This window comes from Notamacropus eugenii, chromosome 1, assembly GCF_028372415.1.
Source record: "Notamacropus eugenii isolate mMacEug1 chromosome 1, mMacEug1.pri_v2, whole genome shotgun sequence".
NCBI classification, from domain to species: domain Eukaryota; kingdom Metazoa; phylum Chordata; class Mammalia; order Diprotodontia; family Macropodidae; genus Notamacropus; species Notamacropus eugenii.
Genome location: NC_092872.1, coordinates 469,716,082 through 469,739,891, shown reverse-complemented (window position 1 = coordinate 469,739,891; position 23,810 = coordinate 469,716,082). Strand labels below are relative to the sequence as shown.

Below are 23,810 nucleotides of genomic sequence, written 5' to 3'. Positions count from 1 at the left end.
TACCACATGCAAAGAGGGCATGTGTGAGAAAATGTTAATGTCAACAATATGTTTGTCACAAAAATATCACAATATGTATTCAGAAAATACTTATGTAGCACCTTCTCTAGGACACTGCAAATGGTATTTGCAGGTTGGATCCCCAGAGGTGGCTGCTACCTTGAGCTTTAGTGGTAATTTTGCAATTTTGTTCTTCTATCACATAGGGGTTCCATCCCCAGTGAAAAGGGGTTATGTTAGAAAAATTTCAATGTTAGTGATATTTTCCAAGGTGTATACACAAATGTATATACATGCATGTACATATACATGCACATATGTATATATACATACACTATATGCACATGTATATATACATGCAGTATATATGTATACATGCATACATATATATGTATGCAAATTTTGTCATTTGAAAGTAGGCTTATTTCTTCAATTTTCCTAGAAAATGTCCCCAAACTGTCTCCATTGTGGGAGTATCCCATGCTCCCCAAACCTTCCAACTAGTATTAAAGGATTCTGTAGATCCCAAAGTGTGTGTGCCATGGTCAAATTAGTTTGGGGGAATGCTGTTCTAGAAGGGACTGAGAAAAAAGTTGTTGACTCTCCATGGTATCAATACCATTTTTCCTGGTTTTGGTCACAATGGCTTATAGTCCCTCACTTGAGTTACTCAAAATTTCAAATCTGTCATTCCTTTGTTGTCTTGGGGTTATCTCATTCTCTAGCCACCAACATTTGTTTATGGCATGACCTTGGGAAGGATAAGTAAGCTCAATTTTCCTATCTGTCAAACAGAGAACCACAAAGGATTAAAAATCATATTTGGTGAATACTCAACCTCGGAAAGAATGCCTCTGGCCACCTAATCACCACAAACTTTGTTCCAAATCAGAGTAACTGGTCTTGTACAGGGAAAGGGGAGAGGCCCATGTACTTGCTACGTGCTAGGTAAGGGAGGTAGAAAAAAGTCGCACTTGACACTTTGTAGGAGTGACATTTTCAGACTTACTGTTGCTCCTTACTTAATGCTTTCTGATTTCCTGGAACTAAGAAGGTCATCCTGAATCAAAGGACATCAGCTTGTGTGGAATGCCATTATAGGGGAGTTGGGAAGAAGGAGCTCTATTACAAGTCACCTTTCAAGTTCTCTCAAACAAAACTATTAATGGAGAAAGTCAGCCTCTTACTGAGCATTACAGGAGAGAGGTCACTTGGGAAATGACCGGGGCTCAGTGGTTAGTCAGGACAGCATGGCAATGACTTGATTAGCTGATATAACCTCCTGCCCTTGCAGAGGGCCTGCTAGAAGCCTGGATTTCTCTGCAGACTGCTAAGTTGGAATTCACACGTTTCAGAAGAACTTTATGGCAGACAAGACTGTCTGGGAATTCACATGGAATATTTTATTGAGGGTTCACCACGATTCCTCTGCAGAGCTAATAGGTTAGCTCAGTGGAGATTGGATGACTTGGGACAATTTAGGGCTATAAATTTAAATCACTCTTTATGTTTAGAGATGAATTTGGACGGGTCCAGCGCTTTAGTGAAGGCAGGGCTGCCTTAGCAAAGTAAAGAGTAGTCACTTATAGTGTGATAAGAATATCACCCAGGGACTTGTAGGGTTTGGGACTGAATCCTCTTTCTACCACTCACACCACCAAATGTGCCTTGGCAGCTAGATGATACAGTGGATAAAACACCTGCCTGGAATCAAGAAGATCGGAGTTCAAATCTGACCTCAGACACTTACTAGCTGTTGATTCTGGGCAAGTCACTTAACCTGTTTGCCTCGATTTCCTCATCTGTAAAACAGGGATAATAACAGGATCTACTTTCCAGGGATGCTTTGAGGATCAACTGAGAAATAACTGTAAAGTCTGAGTAAGAGCTATTTAATGTTAGCTATTATTAATATTGTTATTATTATACCCTTGGACAAATAACTTTACTTCCTCAATCTCAATTTTCTCATCTATGAAACCAGGATAATGCTATTAGCAGTATCCAATACTACTGCTTTTCGGGGGATGAGAGGGGACAAAGTGCTTTAAGGTCTTTATCAATAGGCACTATTTGTTATTATTTTATTAATTAATTACTGCTTCATTACTTGGGATTGAGGTGGAGAATCTGTAGTCTTTTATTGGCAGGTCATCTATACACATACTGGTTAACACTCTGTACATACAGGGAAACCTATTTTCAGTATCCATCCTGGGAGAGACAATTAACCTACCTGAAAAGAGAATTGCGTCATATTAGGCTTTTTACATGTGCAGTTCTTGGAGGGGGGGATGGTGGTGATATTTTCAGACAGTCACACAATATAACTGAATTCATGTTGTAAAGAACTTTGTTATAATGAGGCTCTCCTGTGAATACTCAATTTCCTTGAGTATTCCCCAATGACAGAAATTTTTTCTCCCCACTGGAAACATTTGTGTCATCAGTGAACTTCGCAAATGGACGTATTTACTAAAGTATTTCGGATAATATTTTTGTGGGGGGAGGTGGTTTAAGGGCAGAGATTTTGGAAATGCTTTCCTTCATTTCTTCCAACAAAGAAATACTGCCTGATAATACCATTTGCACAAAATATCCTGGGGTTTTCAGTACACTACAAATATTTTTCAAAACAATTTACTTGTGAAAATTTTCTTGCAGTCCAGATTTTTTTCTTCTAATCTTTTATACCTCCCTGTGAAAGCTCCATTTGCCAGAGGAGCTGGAGTCATGACTGCAGTTAACCCATTCAGTTGAATGGTCCTATACCTTTAGTACCATCTGCCTCACCACCAGTTAAGGCTCAGGGGATCTCAGCAAGCAGGAAGCAAATTTTCTACTCAGTCAATACAGCGTTCAGTAGCCAGTGAACCAAAAGATTTCCCTTATACCATGGGGGGGTGGGGAGAATTTTACGAAGAGCAACAGCTTTCCTGTTCTTGCAAAAAGAAGTGTCATTTGAGGACTGAAAAACAAAGGGACTCATTCTGCATCCCTTCAGTTGGTCATCTCACCTCCTGACGGTGACCCCTTTCAGTACTTAAAGCATTGTAAGTAGTCTGAGTAAGGAAAGAAGGTCCAATTGCTATACTGTTTTTTTTTAAAGTCAACTTTAAAAAACTTCTTTCATCTTAAATGTCTTTTAAGAAAACTGTCAAAGCAACAAAGATGCAAAGTAGAAACAGATGTTTCTCCTGAATATACTCATAGCCAGGATTTCAAATGGTAACATTTCTGTTTGCAAAGGGAGCATTCTTGCTGTCCACCATTCTAGTTGAGGGCATATTTTCTGGGTCTCTCTGGGCATACTCACTCAAAATAAGGACTTGTAGTCTGTGGACATGGGATGTTCTAAAGGTATTGGGAGAGGGCAATCGGTCTCTTTTTGGAGGTTCCCAAAAGAGATGGAGTCTCTGTTTTGGGCAGCAGACATGCCTGGCAAGGACAAATGAGGCCAATGACATTTTAATCTCTGGCTGATGTTGGGCCCCTCCAGCAAAGGGCATTTGGCTTTGGAAGGGCAGTGCATGGACTCCAAGTGAGAGTGATGTGGAGCATAGGAACACGTGTCCAGTGCTTATGTCTTTGCTTTTAGGCACCTTAGCTGCTAAAGGCATTTAACTTTAATTCCTTCTGACTTCAATTGTATCCAAATGACTAAAAAGGAAGAAGACAACACGCTGTAAATATGAAAAGAGACAGGAAATCATTGAGAATCCTGACTTTATGAATATTTGATGAAGAAAGGTTAGATCCATAGCTGGTAAATTATAAGAAATTATGTCCATCATGTGACTCTGTCAGCAAAGGTTAATACAAATGGGTTTGGACTTAGTTGAGATGACAACGAGGATTAAAAAAGATTTGTCCTGTCCTCACTGCAATTAGTTTTTCTCCTATTATTAGTGTAACAGAGTTTATCATTAGGATTATGGCAACAGAAACAACTGCTCAGTGAAATTATTTTGTTTTCCATGCTATCGTGCTATTTTCAGCATAAATTTTTTCATCTCTGCTAATCTTGCCCTTAATTGTGTGGTTGCTGTGGGCAGGATTCATTATTAACTCTTTAGGAACTATAATACTCTTGCCATCAAATATGCCTTAATGGTATGCAAACTGGATGAGCAGTAAAGTATTTTTTCTAAACCTGTATACTTGGAGCATTATTAAGGTTCATTTAGGACAAGTAAAAATGGTTATTTTTGCTAACGTAAGATCGTCAGTCAAGTATGATGTAATACTGTTTAGGATTTGACTAGGTTAAAGAGCCTGTTGGTGTTTCACTTCAAACCTTTTTGTTCAGGTGTTTATAATTTTTCCCCACCTTTTAAAAACCTAATTTAGACTAAACTTTCTCCACCTTCAAGTACTATTATTATTTTTTTTTATTTGCAAAAGTGGATTAAGTTGGTTGCACTCCAGTCTCAGTGGCAGAGTAGAAAATGTAATTGCCCCATCAACTACAATAAGCTGGAGACCTAGAAAAAATGACACCATGTTGTCCATAAGTGTACTCTGCCAACATGGAAGGAAGGGGAAAAGTTCTGTACTCTTTCAGGGAGGTCCACCATCATCCTTTTTTTGTCTGAAATTTCTCCAGTAAAGATGGGGTAGGATGTCAGATAGGTCAAGAGGTTAAGAAAATGAAGTGCTTCATTTTTTGAAAATTGCTGGTCAGTATGGGTTGGGTTTCCAAGAAATGACAACTTTGACTCCAAACTTGCCAAATGCTTCAGTCAAATAGGATTATTATTATTATTGAGAGGCACTAGGGATAAAATAACTTGTCCAGGGTCACAGAGCTGGTAAATATCAAGTGTCTGAGGTCAGTTTTGGACTCAGGTCCTCCTGACTCAGTGCTCTATTTACTGCACCACCTAGCTGCCCCTTTAGAAAGAATTATTACTCCCAACCTACATTCACAAAGTTGTATCAAAGGTGATTGCCTCAATATCATGTTGAGATAGCAGGAAAGCCCTAGCCGAAGCCCAAGTCTTCCATCGATATTTACCTTCCTATAAAGACGACTTTTAAATGTTAATCACAGAAGACATAGCTATTCGGATTTCTCTAGGCCAGTGCAGGAGAAAGAACAAGGCAGATACTGTTTTTGAAATGGGGAAGGGAGACAAAGAGATTTTTTAAAAAATTAACTCCATGCACAAATACAGAAAGTGCTGATAGAAGAACAGAAGTCTTGAAGTCTTCTGCCTAAGTCAAAGTATTTATCACATCCAGAGTTCAGCTTGAAAGAAGAGATGACTTGAGAAGGGTTAAATGTGACAGACAAAAGAATAATTGGAATTGTCATGCCTAAGGTCATCTCACTGTCGGTGGCAATGCCTCACTAGAATCCACTGAGATTTCCCTCTTCAGCAGCATACCCTCCTCCCATACTGTCATATGAAGGAAGGAAATTTAACACATCAGGGGGCCTGCTGGATTATCAGATCAACTAATCAATACCACTGACAATACTTTTGCCTAAAAGCATGGGGGCGAGCTATAAAGAAGGCACCAAAGCAGAAAGGAACCTTGCCAATACATTACCTTGGACCTCTGACTTTTGCGAGGGGCCTAAAGGGCACTTGATTTTTTTTTTCTTTTTTCTGAGCCCTGAACTGCTTGGAGTTGAGTTGACCTTATCCTTTATCATCCACTGGCCTCAGAAAAATAGACCAATGCCACAGTTTAAGTCTCCCAGGAGTCATGGCAATCACTCAGACCACGCCACCAACCACCTCCCCTTTTGAAGCTATTTCCTCAAGCAGTCTAGATCAGACTTATGCCAATCACTGCAGCAGGCCAGACAGCACAGGGCTCGGTGGGATACAAATAAATGGCTTCTTCATGTAGCAGGTGGGCTCCCCGAGAATTGAGTCACTTTAGGGGTCCTGTTCTTGCTATAAAATGTATATCTTGTGGCTCCAAAAAGACATTCTGACCCCATCTCAATTCACTGAATTTAATGCTCTAGAAAGCACCCAGATTTCATAAGGGAACTTGAAGCTAACTCTGAAAGACAGGGAGAATGCATTGTTTATGTCAGGTAGCATTAAGGACATGAAGAGCAAATGGTGGTGGTGGTGGGGAATGACGGGCAATGACCCCCATCAAATCCAGGTTGAATACAACATGGTTATGAGACCACCTGGAATTTCTTCTTTGTTCTGACACAAAGTCCCTACTTTCTAAGTATCAGAAATAGCCTCCTCTCTAAAGAAATGTCTACATACTATTCAAGATCAGTAGGTAAAATCTAGAACATGACTACCATCAGAGGAAGAATACAATTCTTTACCAAGAATACTGAAGGCAAAGAGAGGAAATGACAACCCCTCTACTGGCAGCCCCTCAAATCTATAAAAGTCCTAGAGAATTATTCTGTTGTGTCCCCTATTTCAGGGGAAAGGTTGATCTCTTGTGTGTCTGTCTTGTCCTAAAGAAGGCTTTGGAAAGTCTTTTGTAAAAAAAGTGACCTCAAGAGGTAAAAATGGAATTTATTTGGAAGTGGAACCCTGAAAGCCCATATCTGGACCCATTGCTGTGCTGGCTCACTAACCCCAAAGAAGCCAGTGTTTTCTGAAACTGGCATAGTACTATAGTCTGCCTGGCTGTACTGTAACTATTTCAAGGACTATTAAATTAAACCCTGGAGACGGTTTACTTTAAGATAAAGGGTATGCTTTTTATTGTGCCATCAAAGGAGACCAGAAAACCTGAAGCTTTCAGCTTTAAAGACAACATAATGAGATCAGAGATTTTGCTTGCAAAGAAATTAACTTTCGGTTAATTAATGAAAGTAACCTTAAACAGCGGGCGTGTTGCCAGCAACTAGGACACTATAATAAATGGGAGGGAAATAATGGGCTGCTTTCAAGAGGCTAGGGTGCAGCAGGCTAGAAAAGAAATTTGATAAGGATACTGCTTGTAAATTTGATCTCAAATTCTTAAGATGACCAAATAATAGTCTTATCTGTAATGAAGTCTTTTACAAATGCTTTTTTACCTCCCTCCCCCCATAATTTTCTGTTCAATTTAGATAGCAGATTTAATTAGTTGTTGATGAAACAATGGTTATTAAATGAAACCCATAATAAAAATCTAATATATGATACATAGACACTGGTGTAACATAATCACAAATCAGAAAAAAATACCTATTTAGGGGGGCCTTAAAAAGAGGACCATGTTAGGACTTCCATTCTAAATAAGGAGTTAGAATGAAAAACTCAAGAAAAGTATAAAATTACAACTCTATCTTCCATCTTTAAAGTCTTTGGATGCAAAGAGAGATCATCAGCCAAGATTTGCAAAGTCACCTAGCATAAGAAATGAAATCTTAAAAAAATTCCTAAATATCATATTGCTTGCCTTCTTAATGGATGAGGGAAGGGCTACAGGGAGGGAGAGAATTGGGAACTGAAAATTAAATAAAAAATTACAATAAAAAATAAAACCTTAAAAAGTAAAGTCAGAGTTAGCACAAAAAAATCCTTAAAATAATGCAATGCAACCACTTCAATAATGATAGTTAGAATTTATAAAGCGCTTTAAGGTTTGCAAAGTGCTTTATAAATAGTACATTTGATTTTTACAACTCTGTAAGGTAGATGACATTATTATCCCCATTTTACAGATGTGGGCCACAGAGCTAGTCTGTTTCTGAGGGAGGATTCATGCATGCTTAGGTTTCCCTGAGCATGGCCAGCACTATATCCACCAGGCCACCTAGTTCAAGGCAATCTGGATGCAAAGGTAATCTCCCTTCACAATGGATTATTAGCCAGACCTTTAGTGAAGGGACACTCACCAGTTGCCAGTGTATATCTATGGAATCTACTCATCATGGCAATCATTCAGAAAAATGATCATTTATTCAAAAAGACTTTAGAGACAAGAATGGAGAATAATTGAGCCATAATAGATTAATAAAGAGAAAGTGGGGCATTCACTCCTAACCTTTTAGAGTTAATATTATGAAGGGCCACTCTGAAGCTCCCCAAAGTGTCAGTGATTATCGGAGAGCACTGTGGGCCAGAGAGAACACTAGCTGGATTCCACATGGTAATAGTTAGGAAGCAGGTTTCATCCACAGAACCTTGGTTCTGTGAGTAGTTTCTTTGAGGATCTGCTCCTAAGTTTACAATGTCTGCAGTAAGATTCATATTGGAATTTGGGTCCAAACAACATCTGGTGATTTGCTTTTTGTGGACTAATGAAGGGGAATTCCACTGAGCAGTTTAGAGAGTCATGATTAGACTAGATTAAATAGGTCAAATTCTATTTTCTAAAAGCTACTTTCCTTTATGCAGCAAGTGTCTGGTCCTCGCTTATCCCATCCATAATTATTGCAGTGGATGGAGGAGGTAGAAGTGATCATTTGGACTATCACTACTTGAGGATACATAATGCCTAAGATACGAGGAAATTTCTTTCTCTTTCTTAGAGGGCACTTACAAGCTGGTACAAAAAGATGAAGAAGTATAAGAAATCGTGACTACACTAAACCGTGGCTGACCTAGCCCATGTCCTATAATGCCTATGTAACTAACTTGCTATTTGTTGTATGTCCTTGGCCATGGAGATGTGGCTTCTTGGCATGTTTCTGAATTGAGAAGGTCACTGTTTAATGCAGCTGGATGTCATGATCAACCAGATTTAATCATCAGGATGGGGTTCCAGTGACTTCCACTGAAGATAAATTTAAATAATAGCTCTTCCTCTCATGAAAGAAGGAAAGTCCATGGGCTTTGCCCATCTGTTCCATAAGGCTGTTTATTTCAGGCTTGTGATTAGAAGGCTCTTGCCATTCCAATGCTCTGCATAATCTCTGAACAAAGACACCCTGTCTGCTGCATTTAATGATTTATAGTGCTTGTTATTTTCAGTTCAAACCTGATTCCTCTTTGGAAAAGCTAGCGCTACTCCCTGTCTGGTGACAGGCACAAAGGCATGGGGTAGCTAATGCTCATTTACACACACTGGCCACTAGAGGAGGCCAGCAGGGGCCCTTTCCAAGGGCCATGGATTATCTCAGGTATGAGTCATTATTATGTGTCAGGTCAAATTTCATTGCTCTGGCTGCTGTGCCAATGCCTGACCGCTGTCCCAGACACATGAAGGCCCAACCCTGGGTTGGGTTATAGGAGGAAGGGAATCAGGGACATGCCACAGGGTTCCTGGAAAATGGGATGGGGCAGAAGGTGTTGAAAAACACCCAGACTATCTATGACAATAATCAAATAACTCCTTTGTGTGGAAAATGTATCATAACCTGTTCTTGCATCTGCTTCAAGAGCTCAGTGACTCCCTTCCTGAAGCTCTCTCCTCCTGTACATTTACTTCCCTTTCCTTGTAGCCTTGGTCCCCCCAGCACCACCCCCTCAACCCAAGAGACACTTTCTTTTGTTAAAAATAAAATTCCCCTGATTTCCTTCCAGGCCCCCAAACCAAAGGGTGGGAAACCTAACCCTTCGTGGCTACAGAAAGGAGAGTCAGTCGCCACCGAAGCTTTCCTAAATATTAGCATTATAATTAGGAAACACGGGGTTGTGCTCCAATTGCGGGTTTCTCACAACATCCTGCCTTAACAGGATCTTCTGGAACTTGTGACTTCTTCAAGCACGAGTTGTTCTTCCAAAGGGATGTTGACTTTTGTGGTCTATTAAGCAAGCAATACATAAGTCAAAGTATACTCTTCTAGAAGCTTGGCGCTGGGGCACTGACGCAAACGCTCCAGGCCAAACTGTGCATAAATCAGTTCCTTTTTCCCACGAGTTTTGTCAAGGAGAATTCTCCGTAACAAGACAGCATTAACAGCAAACTTTGGTGTTTAAACAACAATTACCAACCAGGCGACAAAAACAATCTAACAAGTCTGTTCATCTTCGGGTTGCCAGGTGAGCTGCCAGACCAAACTATGGGGTGGGGCCCACAGGGTGCAAAACAGCCAAGCTGCTCCATTCCAGGGCCCAGGCTGGCCTGAGTTCATGGTTCCTCCGTGTGGCCGACTCAGTTGCCCCTCTGCCCATGCCCCCCCAGGGCAAAAGAAAGTGGCTTCTCCAGGAATTTTGCAACAGGGACAGCTCTCACTGCTCTTTAAACTCAGACGCTGCTCTTATCCTGGTGATGGAAAGACTGCAACATGATGGAGATCAGTCCTCTCCACTCCTTGAACACATAAAGGCTGTTCACTGGTGTGTGGGGGCAGTAAACACTGGGAAGTCTGCCCTCCTTTGAAGTTCCAGCTCTTAATACCATGGGCCCAAGTTGGCATAATAGCAACAAACCCTAAGATCATAGATCTTGAGCTGTAAGAGACATTAGAGGTCATCTTGCATCCAGGGAGGCAAAAGACCTGAGTTCAAATTCTGCCTCAGTCACTTAACACCTGGGAGATATTGGGCAAGTCAATTCATCACGCTTGGTCTCAGTTTTCTTATCCATAAAATGAGATCAGACAAGATGATCTCTAAGAGCTCTTCCAGCTCTATATTCTGTGATCCTAGGTTATCTATGATGCAAAAGAAGTAGGATGTTTTGGGTTCTATCTGAAGTTGATCTTTCTTAGTGAAAATGAACCTTAGTGAGGTTTCCCAGAATTCTACCACTTGGCAGTACTAAATTTTGTTCCAGGAGTTCTTGAGAGTTGCACTGCTATACCCAGAATATCCTGGATTTTTATGCAGCAGTTACTTGGGATAGTTGGGATAGTCTCCCAACTTCCATCCTATAAATATTGTTTTGTACACAGCAGGTACTTAATGAATGCTTATTGAATTAAATGGTACTATCATTGGATCAGTCTTTATTATTCACTACTATTATTCCCTACTCCAATGCCAGTATTTTGGTACTCTAGGTAGTGCAGATAGGGCACTAGAGTCAGGAAGATCTGAGTTCAAATCTTGACTCAGCTACTAATTGCATAACCACAAATCATTTCACCTCTTAGTCTCTGTTTCTTCATCTCTATAAGGATGATAATAATGGTACCTCCCTCACAGAGTTGTTCTGATGATCAAATGAAAGAATATATGTAAAACATTTTGCAACCCTTCAAGTGCTATATAAATATATATGTATATAAATTATATATATATATAAAAGATATATAAAAAAGTAGCTATCATCATCATGACTCTCTCATTTCTCCCACGTATATAAACAATGCAAACTTATTGCTCTCTTTCAGTGGCTCAGCATTATTCACATCCTGAAACCATTTATGGTCCTAGAAAATCTCGGGTTCCCAAAACCTCTGTGTTTATCACCAAGCTCTATTCTTGCTGCTCGTGCCCCGTGCCAGGTGTCCTTACCTAAATTCTGATTTCTGGCTACTTTTACTTTCTGGCTTGCATTCTCAACCTTTTGCCTCAGTTCTCAATTCTTTGTTTAGTTCCAATTGAACAAGCAATTATTAAGCACTTACTATTGCTTGGCTCTGGGGATACACTAACAAAACCCCAAAAAACTCCTTCCTTGACCTCAAGGTACCATTTCTCATTTTCTAAGCTTGGGCTCCTATTCTCTGCGATCTAATCTCCTAGACTATGAATCCTGCCTGCTGAGAACAGCCACCTCCTCATTTCGCAAACTGACCTTCCTCTCTTAAACTCTTTCCTCACCTAGATTCACAGTACTCCCTTCTCCTCTCTGTTACTGGTAGAGTTCTCCTGGCTTATTACAGTCCCTGCCAGCATTTCTCCTATCTATGTGAATCCTATTAACTTAACTGCTATCACTGGTGACAGTGCTTGGCCCTTTTAACATTAAGTGGGATGATTCAGAAAAGATTCTGATTCAGCTGAAGGTAAGTATACTCCAAGGAGTGACCAAATCTCTCTGTTACACCCTAAATTCAATGCTTACCAGTTGTATGAATAGTAAGTGATTTCAGTTTCTGTGAGCCTCATCTTCCTCACCTACAAGGGTCATTGTCTACTTTACATGGTTGTTGGGTGTGGGGAGTATTACTTTATAAAAACAATAGCTAGCATTTACACTTAGTATTTTAAGGTTGTAAAGCACTTTAAAAAGATCTCATTTTATCTTCACAACAACTCTGGGAAGTGGATGTTATAATTATCCCCATCTTACAGATGAGGCAACTGTGGCAGAGAAAATTTAAGTGTCTCGAGTGTAGCTAGTAAGTATCTGAGGCTTAGGTCTTCCTGACTCAAGAGTCCAACATTCAATCTAGTGAATCACTAAGCTACCACTATAAACTATGTTGAGCTCTAGAAATGAGTTTTTTATACAAAAGGTATAAAATCATTAGCCAGGAACTTGCTGCTGCATTTTATGCTATACTGTCTGATAGTTACTCAAAGGGTGTGCTGGCATTTTTGACCCTACTTATTGATCCTTTTGGCCAGTAGTAGCATTTGTAGCTTTTAGCTCTATGTTGTCAGTGAAAACTTTAGGCTGTGTGATGACTTTCTCTGGTGTGGCTCAGTATGTGATTATTGCTTTCTCCATGTAAGGTAATCTACAATATTTAATATTTCCTTTTCTCTGTGTATGGTTTCAAGACTATCTGGAAGAACAAATGAATGGATGGATGAATAAGAAACACATTTATTAGGTGCACACTGTGCAGTAGGCAGTGAATTAAGTGCTAGGGATAATGCTTGTTAACTTTCTCATTCAGTCACCAATATTTGTTCATCCTTTTGACTTTGCCTAAAATTCTAACGTGGCATGTCAGAAACAAGGGAGGCCAGAAATAAACGTTGGTAAGGCCACATCCTTGAGGATGGTTTCCTAATGAATTCTATGACTCCAAGCCCACCAGAACCCAAATCCTTAACATCCCAGTGCCTCAGTTTCTTCAATTTTGATATGAACATAATAATGCTGGCCTGCCTTTCCTTTCTGCCCGAGCACAATAAATCTGAAAGTGCCCTCTTCAGCTCTTCTCAGACACCTTTTAATGTGGCACGTCTTTCATGGCTGAAGATAACAATTCTGCCCTGATTATCTGGATATGGTCCTTATGGCCTTAAAAGATTTTAGTATCTGATAATACCATTTCAGTGAATTTCATGCAATCTTTCTGATTTCTGTATGTGTGTGTGTGTATATACATATATACATATGTATATACACACACACACATACACAACACACACGGGTATACAGCCTAAGATAGAGACATATGTGCACATCCATGCTGTAGAGGAAAATACAGCATGAAGGCCTGCTCTCTTTAATACGTCCAGGATGAGGACAATGGGACAAGGATGATAACAAGAATTGCATTAATTTAGTGTTTATTATGCCTCAGGCACTGAGCTAAGTACTTTACAAACATTATTTCATATGATCCTCACAACAACCCTGGGATATCCAGGCTATCATTAGCCCCATTTTGCAGATGACAAAACAGAAACACACAGAGGTTTAATGACTTGCCTAAGGCTGTATTTGAACTCAGGTCTTCCAGACTCCAGGGATTCCTGATGCTCTGGCCACGGCACCATTCAGCTGGCTCTAAGATGTGTAATTTTATACAATATTTGGGTACTAAGTCACAGACGAGGATGCCGGGGAACCAACAATTGATGCTGGCCACGACCTTTCAACAGCGTAGTAGATGGTCCTTCAGAGAGTCTAGTAAAAATCATCACTTGGAGAGTCAACCTCATGAAGAACCTGTTGGAACTTAGCTGAGCTCTCTTTCCTGACTGCAGCAGACCTGTGCCACATTTCTAGGCCTATACTTGCAGGCTTTCCACTTGAGTGGAACCTTTGCTCTGTTGGTATTAACTTTTGAGTGGCTGCAGTCACCTCCATAATAAAGCTTCAGAGAAAGATCACAGTGGACATATAATTTGGAGAGAGAGGGAGGAAGAGAAAGATGGGAAGGAGAGAGGAGAGAGACAGAGACAGAGAGAGAAATACAGAGACAGAGACACACATGCAAAGAACGAGACAGAAACAGAGAGAGAATATGAATATCAGAAGGTCCAAGGTCAAAGTACTCAAAATGCAAAATGATCTCCTTTGTACATGCTTTGGCTGTGACATTTATTGGGTGCCAATTTCTGGCTAACTCTTACTCTTCTACCATTTTTCAAGCCTTTCTTTGAAGAAATTAGGGGTTATCAAAGACACCTTGAAGGATTAAAAAAAAAAATGTCTCCTTTATACTTATAAAGTGGAGTTAAGCAGGTTAATCATCTACTCCTCAGTCTCATTACCAGTCTAAAGTTCCCGTTCGGCTAAATTTCCTCTCTTTAGTAATTTAACAAACATACATCACCAGGGGGTGCTGATAAAGATCTAAAGATTAAGCATTGTCACTCAAATGATAATTAAAAGGAATATTTTAAATACATTGTAAATATACACAAGTCATCATAAAACCATCAAAAGACTGCCAGAACTCACCACCTCCAGAGTGTATAGATTAGCAGGAGAGGTATATTGATGTGAAGTCCTCTGTGACTTGGAAAATTGTCATTAACAGTTCTAGGCCTGCACTCCTCCCATCTACCTTTTGCAAGAGGGGGGTGGAGGTGGGGGTGGGGAAGGAAAGTTGGCAAGGCATTTCAAACGCAAATAGATTTATCCTCTTTTTTCTTTCGGGTCTAAGGTTCCCTACCAACATATTGCTCCAACTCCAGTAAATAACAGGAATGCAAGGTTTGTTTTTAGTTTTTTTCATTTTCTAGAATATAATTTCATCTACTTGAAAGAGTTTAGTCAAGCAGACATTATTTAATTCCTTCTAAAAATTCATTTATAACTCCTGTCATAAAAAGACATATGAGCCCATGTATATTCTAAGCATGCAGTAACATCACCTTGCATATAAAGAAAAGCTTGTCATCGCAATCTTATTAGGGTGTCATGCATTGTTAAACTGGTAAAATATTTCTGTATATTCCAATTAGTGCAACCATTTACTGGCAGAGCAGTTACAGAGAGAGCTTCTCTCTTCAAAAAATCCTTTCCATTGGGAACTCCTCCTTTGTTTGACAATTCAGGGAATGTTATTTGGAGATTTTAATTGCTCAGTTGATCTGTGGCTGGATCTCAATAATCAAAACAATAAAATTGTTGGTGTTTGGTGGTTTGTTTTTTTTTTGGCAATTGTAATAAAATGCTGATAGTGTCTGGGGAGAGTTAACTTAGTTGGATTGACACCGTCAGATTTTTTCAAATATCTTTTTTTAATCAAAGGTAAGTTAACCAGTTATTTTAAAATAAGAGCATATTAATAAACTTGCAAAGGAATAAGCTAGTAATCAAACCACGATTTAATATGGGCATGAAAAATCACCACCATAAAGATTCATTTTGTATAACACCGCTCTCCATATTTTCTGATATCTAGGCTTAAGGATGATCCTGGTGACTTCTACATTAGCCCTTCCAGTGTATGACAGGAGTTGAGGGAATCTTCACTGAAGATATGTGATCAAATGTAACGGAAGGCATTTTAGAGGTTTATAAAGGAAATTGGGAAGATCAGGTCCTGATCTGAGAAATGTTAAAAAAAATAACTAATTGTATTTTGGGCCCTTTTGGGGCCCTAACTCATTGAACAGGATATAGGGTACCCAACACTGTGACATTTGGTGCCAAGGTAAAGTTGAGCATTTGGGTTGGCAGAATTTCACAACATCCTACAGCTGAAGTAGGAAGTTAACACAGAGTCTGCACTGGATTTTAATTCTAAACCACTTCAACTGGTGAAGTTCTTATTTTAAACACAAATGTCGAAAAGGAGAGCATTTTCTCTGCACACAGAAGAATTTCTGAGACTTTCTCTCTCAGTGACAACAAAAGAGCCATTGGCATTTACTCAGGGACCACACACATTTTGTACTGTCTCCTGGAAATCTCAGGCAAGAACTCTATGTGAAAATGAAGACTATTATGACCTTTCTTTTGTGGAATATTTCAATCAAGAATGTAGAAAGCCTTATGATTTTTCCACTCTGATAGTGAAAATTAATCTGGTTTGCCAGTCCAGTCTGAACACTGTGAAGTCTGGGGAGGAGGGCAGAGGAGAATGGGAATATTTCTCCAGCCTCAAACTAACTCTACCTCTTATCATTACTGTTTCCTCAATTCCTTCTCCTTTTCCTTAATTCCATCTGGTAAAGAGGAGACACCCACCATGGAGGAAGGCATCAACTGCAGTCTGCTCCTATGGGGACCAACATAGCAAAGAAAGAAGCAATTTCTTCACAAACCCATCATTGAATACTAATCTCTACAAGTAAACCTTGTGGAGAAGGGGCTCATCACCTCTGCCACCACCAATATCTCCTATGGACTACTGAGCCTCAATGGGACAGCCAAGTTGACTGGAGCAGCAAGGAGTCATAGAGGACAGACAGGGGATACACATACCAGGAAGATCAAGCTAACATCATCACTTTGACCACTATCTCCTCTCAGACCCAGGTGAAGACAGCCTAGAATTCTTGTGCCCAAGAGCTCTGGGGAAAGTATTACCTTCCACTCTCCCACTCTGACTGATACCTGGAGGTGCAGTAAACCCTCCTCCTGCTCCTCAATTTCCTCAGCAGCTAGGGCTACTGAAGTAGCCAGAGCTACCTAGAAAAGAAGGTTCTTATCACCACAGCCTTTGGTAACATCAGATGGCTCAATATCAGAAATAGGTATGGTTTTATCAATGGAATTTACACTACAGAAGATGCATTACTATCTGCTTTGCCATTGTACTCTAACAACCACTGGGCCTATCCATCTAATCTGAAGTTAATTTTACACCCATGCACACACCTTACCCCACAGTCTACATAAATATATACACATAAACACATAAAATATGTATATATCCACATATGGCCTGTACATATGAAGTTAGCTACAAATCATATATATGTATATGTGTAATTTCCCATCATTAACTACAAATTGTGTGTGTGTTTTTTATGTGGGTACATGATTTCCCATCATTAGAATCTTTAAGAGCTCAGATTGTTTCTATTTGTATCCTCAATGCTTTGCAAATAGTTAGGTGTTTACTTAATACGTGCTTTTTCACTCATTCAGTTCCTTCAAACTGTTACCCAACTCAAAAAAGGCATCCAGGAAAGAGGTTTCTGCAGGCTGACATTGAGGAAGATCAGTCCTTCCTCCAGTTTCATGGATCTAGATTTAAAAGTCCATGGGTACTTCAGTTTAGATGTAGAGAATTTTAGAAATGTCTGCCATAACATGCACTGAAGTATGCCAGAATGGTTCTACCTCTACAAAATGAATCATATACAATCAGATTAAAATGTGAAAAAAAGCGTCCTGGCTGGTGAAAAGGTGGCTGAATAAGAAATGATGAGCAGGTAGATTTCAGAAAAATCTGGAAAGACTTACATGAACTGATGCTGAGTGAAGTGAGCAGAACCAGGAGAACATTATACACAGTAACAGCAACATTATTCAATGATCAACTTTGATAGACTTAACTCTTCTCAGCAATACAATGATCCAAGACAATTCCAAAAGACTCATGATGGAAAATGCTATTCACATCCTGAGAAAGAACTATGGAGTCCGAATGCAGATTAGAGTATACTATTTTCTTTCTTTTTTTTGTGTGTCTTCTTTTTCATGGTTTTCCTTTGGGTTCTAATTCTTCTTTACAACATGACTAATGTGGAAATATCCTATGAGTATAGTATATGTATAGCCTATATCAGATTGCATGCCATCTTGGGGAGGGGAAATGGAGGGAGGGGAGAAAATTTAAAACTCAAAATCTTATAGAATTGAATGCTGAAAACTAAAAATAAATAATTTTTTTTTTAAAAGAATGGGGGGGAAAGGATGACAAAGTGCAAGGCACAGCTCTGGACATCAGGAAAATGAAAAAGACCGTGAATCAGATTTTTCTCACATGATCCTCATGGGCTTTTATGTAGGAGTTCTAAGTTTCCCCATCCAAATGCAAAGTATGAAGTTCTCTCAAGGTTGCCAATGGCCTCTACCTTCACAACGAAAAGCAACTGCTGAGTGGTTAACTGGAAGGTGAGCTTTAGGCCTGGCTACCCCTCACCCCCACCCCACCCCCAATCAGAGAAAACTGATTCCCCCTGAAGTACAAGGAACTGAAGCTAATGGCAGCCCTGGACACTGGATACTGCTTATAGTCCACAACCATGGGTAGTGACAGACGGATGAAACTGTTGCCTTCCACTAAGAGCAAATACATGATCTACTGCAGTTAGTCAATAGGATAATGGAATGAATCAATAGGAAAGATTTTTAGGAGGTCTTAATTAAAGAAACACTTGCAGATACAAATGATGTCTTCAATCTATTGATAGTGCCAAGGTGAAGGGTTAAACACAAACAAAACCATCAACTTTATTTTGCCGGCATGCCTCCTACTCAAAAGCAACCAAGCAGTCTCATGGCTCTAGAGTCTGCCCATTAATCAGTCCCCTGTCAATTCCACCACTGCACTCTATGGGAAAATTAGTCTATAATCAAAAAATTTTAATTACTGAACAGCAGGTCAAAATGCAGTGATGAAAAATAGACGCATGTCTGAATCTAGTCTTCATTTCCCAAAGTAGGGGCAGTGTTACACCCCCACCCCTCCAATGCAAACTGCTCAGATGACGAGTCCCTTTTCCAACTGTGAAGTACAGAATTAGAATAATTAAAGAACACCTAAATTGATGGATCCCATTAATGCAAGGGAATTCTCCAGTGGGCCTTCTGCACAAACATGTTAAGTCAATATTTTTGATTCCCCTGACGGTCTTGCACTAGGTACTGGTTTAAAGAGACATCAATCTGTGATGTCAGCATTTATCTAATGAACCTTCAAAAATCAATGGCTAAGATGGCCTGTTACATGTGTGTACCCAATTTGTACATCTTCCAAGTATTACCAGCTAAAACTAAAGCATCATAATGCCAGTACACATGGACCCAAGCGGTCAAGGCTGACTTTTAGTCTGGCATCTAAGATGCTAACAGAATAGGAAGAGATAGAAAAAGTAAGCAATTTCAACTCAAAGAACTTCTCAAGTGGAACAGCAATGAAGAAAGGAGAATGAGATGTGCTTCTCTAAGTACTTTAAAGTGCCTTCTACCTCCAGATTTGTGCACCACAGGGTGATGCATTTCTTAAAGTAATAGTTCTTCCTCCACCTGCAGCAGATTTACTAGATGCCCCCAAATCTCTCTTTAACGTTGATTCTTCTGTCATTGTTTCCAGTCTCTGGATTGTTGCCTGACAGGCACCCTGGTCACCTGACAGCCATCACCATTTTCTGCTTTTGGGGTTATTCAGCTGAGATTCCCATTTAACTGCACTCAACAGTGTTGGGGGTGGTGTCTGGTTCTTCCCTTGTTAGTGCTTATGCTCAGCTCATCCCACTCTTCTGTTAACAGGGTTCTTTGACAATGATGTCTTGACACTCTCAGGCAGAGGGAGAAGGGGCTAAGTTTGTTTCACTTCTCTCTGCTCTTTAATAAATTGGCCTCTACAAGCTGCCATGAGGCAGTGCATAACCGGGGGTGACAGGTATGCCATTCATAATGCTGGAATCTGGCCTGCCTTGTAATCTCTTCTTTATTCACAGCAGCTCTTTCTCTCTCAACCGATGAGAGCTGGTCCTGAGAGCAGCATGGAATCATTAGGCAGTGCTTGGGCAGTTTTAAGATGTGTTGTGCGGAGATGGATTAGCTGTTGTAGGGTTCTTGTCCATCTCCCTTGAATAAGAGCTTTCAACAGCTCCCATTGCCAGTTTGAGTCCAATTAAACTACAATGAAAGATATCATGATTTCATTTGCTCCTATTGTCATATTTCAGAAGTTCAGTAGCCTGCAAAATGTTCGCTGTCTCTCATTAAGCCAGTTCTGGTAACTGTGTAAAGTCTTTCTAATTTAGCTGCATTTTGTGCACTGTCTTTCAGCCCAGAAGATGGCCACCTGCGGTGAAGAATTCAGCATCTGCCATAGAATCACAAACTATTTCTGACCCTTAGAACTGCAGGCTTTGGACGAGTGCAGCTCTAAATCTTTGACCAAGTCAGTGTACTCAAAGGATCCTTGTTGGAGTTTTCCATTGTGGGGGTGGGAAGGAATCAATGAATCCCAGTTGGAAGAGACCCTGGAGCTTTCCTAGACCAACTAGGACCTGTACAGGAAACTCCTTTACAAGGCATCATCTAGCCCTCACTAGGAGAGGGAGCCAACTACCTGTAAAGGAAATATATTCTACTTTGGGGCGACTCCAGCATTACGCTAGAGGATTATGGGGTCTGGTTGGCCACTGAATATACCTTGCTTGAGTAAACTGTATATTGCCTTACTAAAGGGCAGGAACTAGCATGGAGAATCAACAAATTTCAGCCGTAGTTATCCATTTATTTTTACAGATCATGTTTCTTTTCTCTAAGCTTGCCCATTAAACTCTCCATGTGCCTCTGCTAACTTTTTCTTTTTTAAACTAGAAAACATTTCGGGACTTTTGTGAAAATCTGGTTATTTTCCCTAAATTTAGCACTCTTACTTCCCCACTCTAGGTCTCCATGAACCACATACACAGACTGGCCAAAGTCCCTTTATTTGGGATGGCTATAATCATAGGAACTGGTGTTGGAAGGGACCTAAAAAGACAATCTCATATAACCCATTATTGTATAAGCAAGGAAACTGAGGTCTAGAGAGTTTCAATGACTTGACCAAGGTCACATAGTCCATTCTGAAAGTCACTGGCCACAAAGTCACCGAGTATCTTAAAAATAACTTGTCATGTTAAGTAACTCTACAGTGGCAAAATGTAGAACTTTTCAAGGGAAAGGCCTGTGGGCTTGACCCTGGATGAATTAAAAACAGAGTCTGTGGGGCTCAGGGTGGGTGGGGGTGTATGCTAAACCTGAAATCCCTGAAGTTTAAAAGGTAATCAAAGTTTCTATGGCAAGTTCTGAGGCCATTTGCTCAAGTATCTTTGAACATGCTTTAAAAAAAATTACACTTGGAACCCAACATTAAGCCAAGGAGATCAGTTTAATTACATGTGCTGAAAAATCTAGATCAAAAAGGCATCCATTATCCTGGGCAATTTTTAAGGAAATATATATGGCTGATATTCCTTCTCTGAAGGTGGAAATGATACTTTTGCCTGCAGCAATCAAGAGTTTACAGTACTGCTGGGGCTGCTATTGCTGCTGGTTGACTGGTCCTGGGAAGGGTGTGATGAATACAATCTGAAATCAATAACAGGGAACAGTTACTGCATCTCAATATTATTTGGTGAAATGGGCTGCTGGTAGAGAAGTGGAAAAGAGAGATCTGTCAATAGCTATAACGGAGCACTCTACGGCTGTGCACAAAGGGAGGTCAAAGAAGTATCAGCCGACCAATCCCCATTGTAAGTAGTAAAAATGATAAAATCAATATTATTAAATAAAAAGTTAGCACTGCTATTGAACTCTCTTATGATCCTGGCAGATCGAGGTTGAAAATGAAAGAGGCTATTTTCTAATCCCTTCAGGGGCAAATGTTTTAGATGGCAGCCAGGTGGAAACCATGGGTGCACCTGGGTATTTTCACATATAAACTGGGCAACAGTGAGTAGCTGACCTCTTGAACAATATATCCATGTGCCTGTCAACTCTCAGAAAAATAGGCTCTGCTCCCACTTCTGGGTGAGTACAGTCCCCAGGGATTCATTAAAACAACCTGGTTCCTGCTCCTTTTCCTTTCTAGTAGTGACTGGACTGGTCCAGGGCTTCCCAAAGAGCCTGTGTTTCAAGGGGGAGTGAAAGGAGAAATCCCATTCACTATCCACGCAAATCATGAGTTAAGGAAATTGACCACCAAAAATAACAGGGAGCTGTAGAGGGGGAAAGGACAAGTATATTTAAGGAAGAAGGGACTGGACTGGCTCTGCTGCCAGCCCAAAGGTTTGTCGGCAATCATCTCTAAAGCCCGAGACGTGATCTGGGCTGCCAGGATGGTGCAGCTAATTGTGAAAGCTGAAGGCGGCACATAGCCGTGTATGGGAAAGATAAATTTAGAATAAAAATATTCCAGTCTTGCCAAAAATTCCTATGAAAGCAGCAAGTCCCAGTTATAGATGAAGGAAGGGGGGGGGGGGGTTGAGGCAAAATGTGTAAAACTGAGTGACAGCCCATCTGCGAGCTGCATTTGTAGTTTTGACCTGCATTTAAACACAGAGCTGTTTAGCCTTTTGAACACCTAAAGTTGGCTCTCTTGTTTGCATTTCATAGAAACTACTATTGAAAGTAAACAAGAACCTTTGGTGAATTATTTAGCATACAAATAAACCAGCAAAGAAGGCTAAGTAGGCCAATATGAACTAACTGGATTGAAATATTCATCTGTAAATAACTCTTCAATCTGGTGCTTTCACGTACAAATACTACATGGAACATTAGACACAACTAGCTTCTAGGGATATTTAGGCTCACTAGAGAGCAATTTTTATGTCTACTGGCATCTGTGGGTAGTGATATGGACTGACTGTTAATATAACCAACATAAAATTTATGTGAACACTCTCTGCAATAGCAACACACTGTCAGACAGCTGGTGGCTGATGCGGAGCACATGCGGATTTTATATGCACTGCGTAAACTAACCTTTGCAATAAAGATTTAGCAGGTTTATTAGTTTAGGAAATCACTATAATTAAGGATAATTCATAATGGCCGCTTATCCACTCTACAGCAATAGCTAGCTTGATTTAGGCTCCATTTCTTTGAGTCATAAATAAGTGTGCAGCTATCTTCTGCACAGATGTGGCATTCAACCTGTTCACGTTGGATGGTTTTTGCATGTGTTTTAATCAAAAGAATTAGTAGATAAGACTATGAAAGTTGAGGGGTTTAAAATAAATTAGCATGAAATGTATATGTGAAGTTTAAAAAAACCCATTCTTTAAAAAAAAACAACTTCTTCCAGAAGGATAAAAGAAAACAATTAAAAATAAATACAATTTTACAATATACTAAAGGAACTTTCAATTACCAACCCAGGGAGAGAGAAAGTAGTAGAGCAATAACATTAATGAAGGCAAAAGAAATATGGTTACGACCTCTACATAGTATTTCCATTTAACTGTGCATGTAATTAAAGCTTGACCTTTGCAAATGCAGCCCACGACGATGTTCAGTTGCTCCCCTCCATCACCCAAGGACTCCCTGTAGAAGGATGCTATTTCTATGATCTAACTCCCTGCCTACCACTGGCCCACAAAAACAGCTTTCTTGTTCATTCAATACCCCTACTGATTGGGACACATCTGCGCACCCTCAGTGCCTCCCCAGTTCAATCCATCGAGGGAGTGACTGGTCTCTGTGCAATAACTGCAGGCTAGGCAAAACAACTGTGACCTTGCTCCTACCCTCACGGAGCTTACAGGACTTCAGAGCCATCTTCTGGGTTCACACAGGAACAGATGTGTGGTACGATGTAAAGACCTGGAAGTAGCCATCAAGGGACCTGGGTTTTAGCTCCAGCCATGTATGGGAAACTCTACATACCTTAGTTTACTTATCTTGAGGAGGAGGGGAATAACAGAAGTCCCTTCCATCTCAGAGCTTATAAGAGTTATCAGTGAAGCATGGTAGAGTAGAAAGGGTAGGTAGGATTTGGAGTGAAAACCTAGGTGTGAATCACCATCCTGTTTGTGAATTACGGCTTTTCATGCGACATTTCACTTTATTTTCAGAGGACCAGGAGACCTTTTAGGTTCCTTCCAACTCTATATCTATAATCTTGTTAGTCTACGAGTTTTTGTTTATGTTCTTGTCAGTTGTCAACACAGGTGAGAAAG

At 40.1% G+C, this 23,810-nt stretch overlaps 1 protein-coding gene across 9 annotated transcripts in view; it reads right to left on the bottom strand.

Moving 5' to 3' along the window:
- FTO (FTO alpha-ketoglutarate dependent dioxygenase) overlaps positions 1-23,810 on the bottom strand; it is a 417,587-nt gene that overhangs the window by 14,694 nt on the left and 379,083 nt on the right. The window lies entirely within an intron of this gene.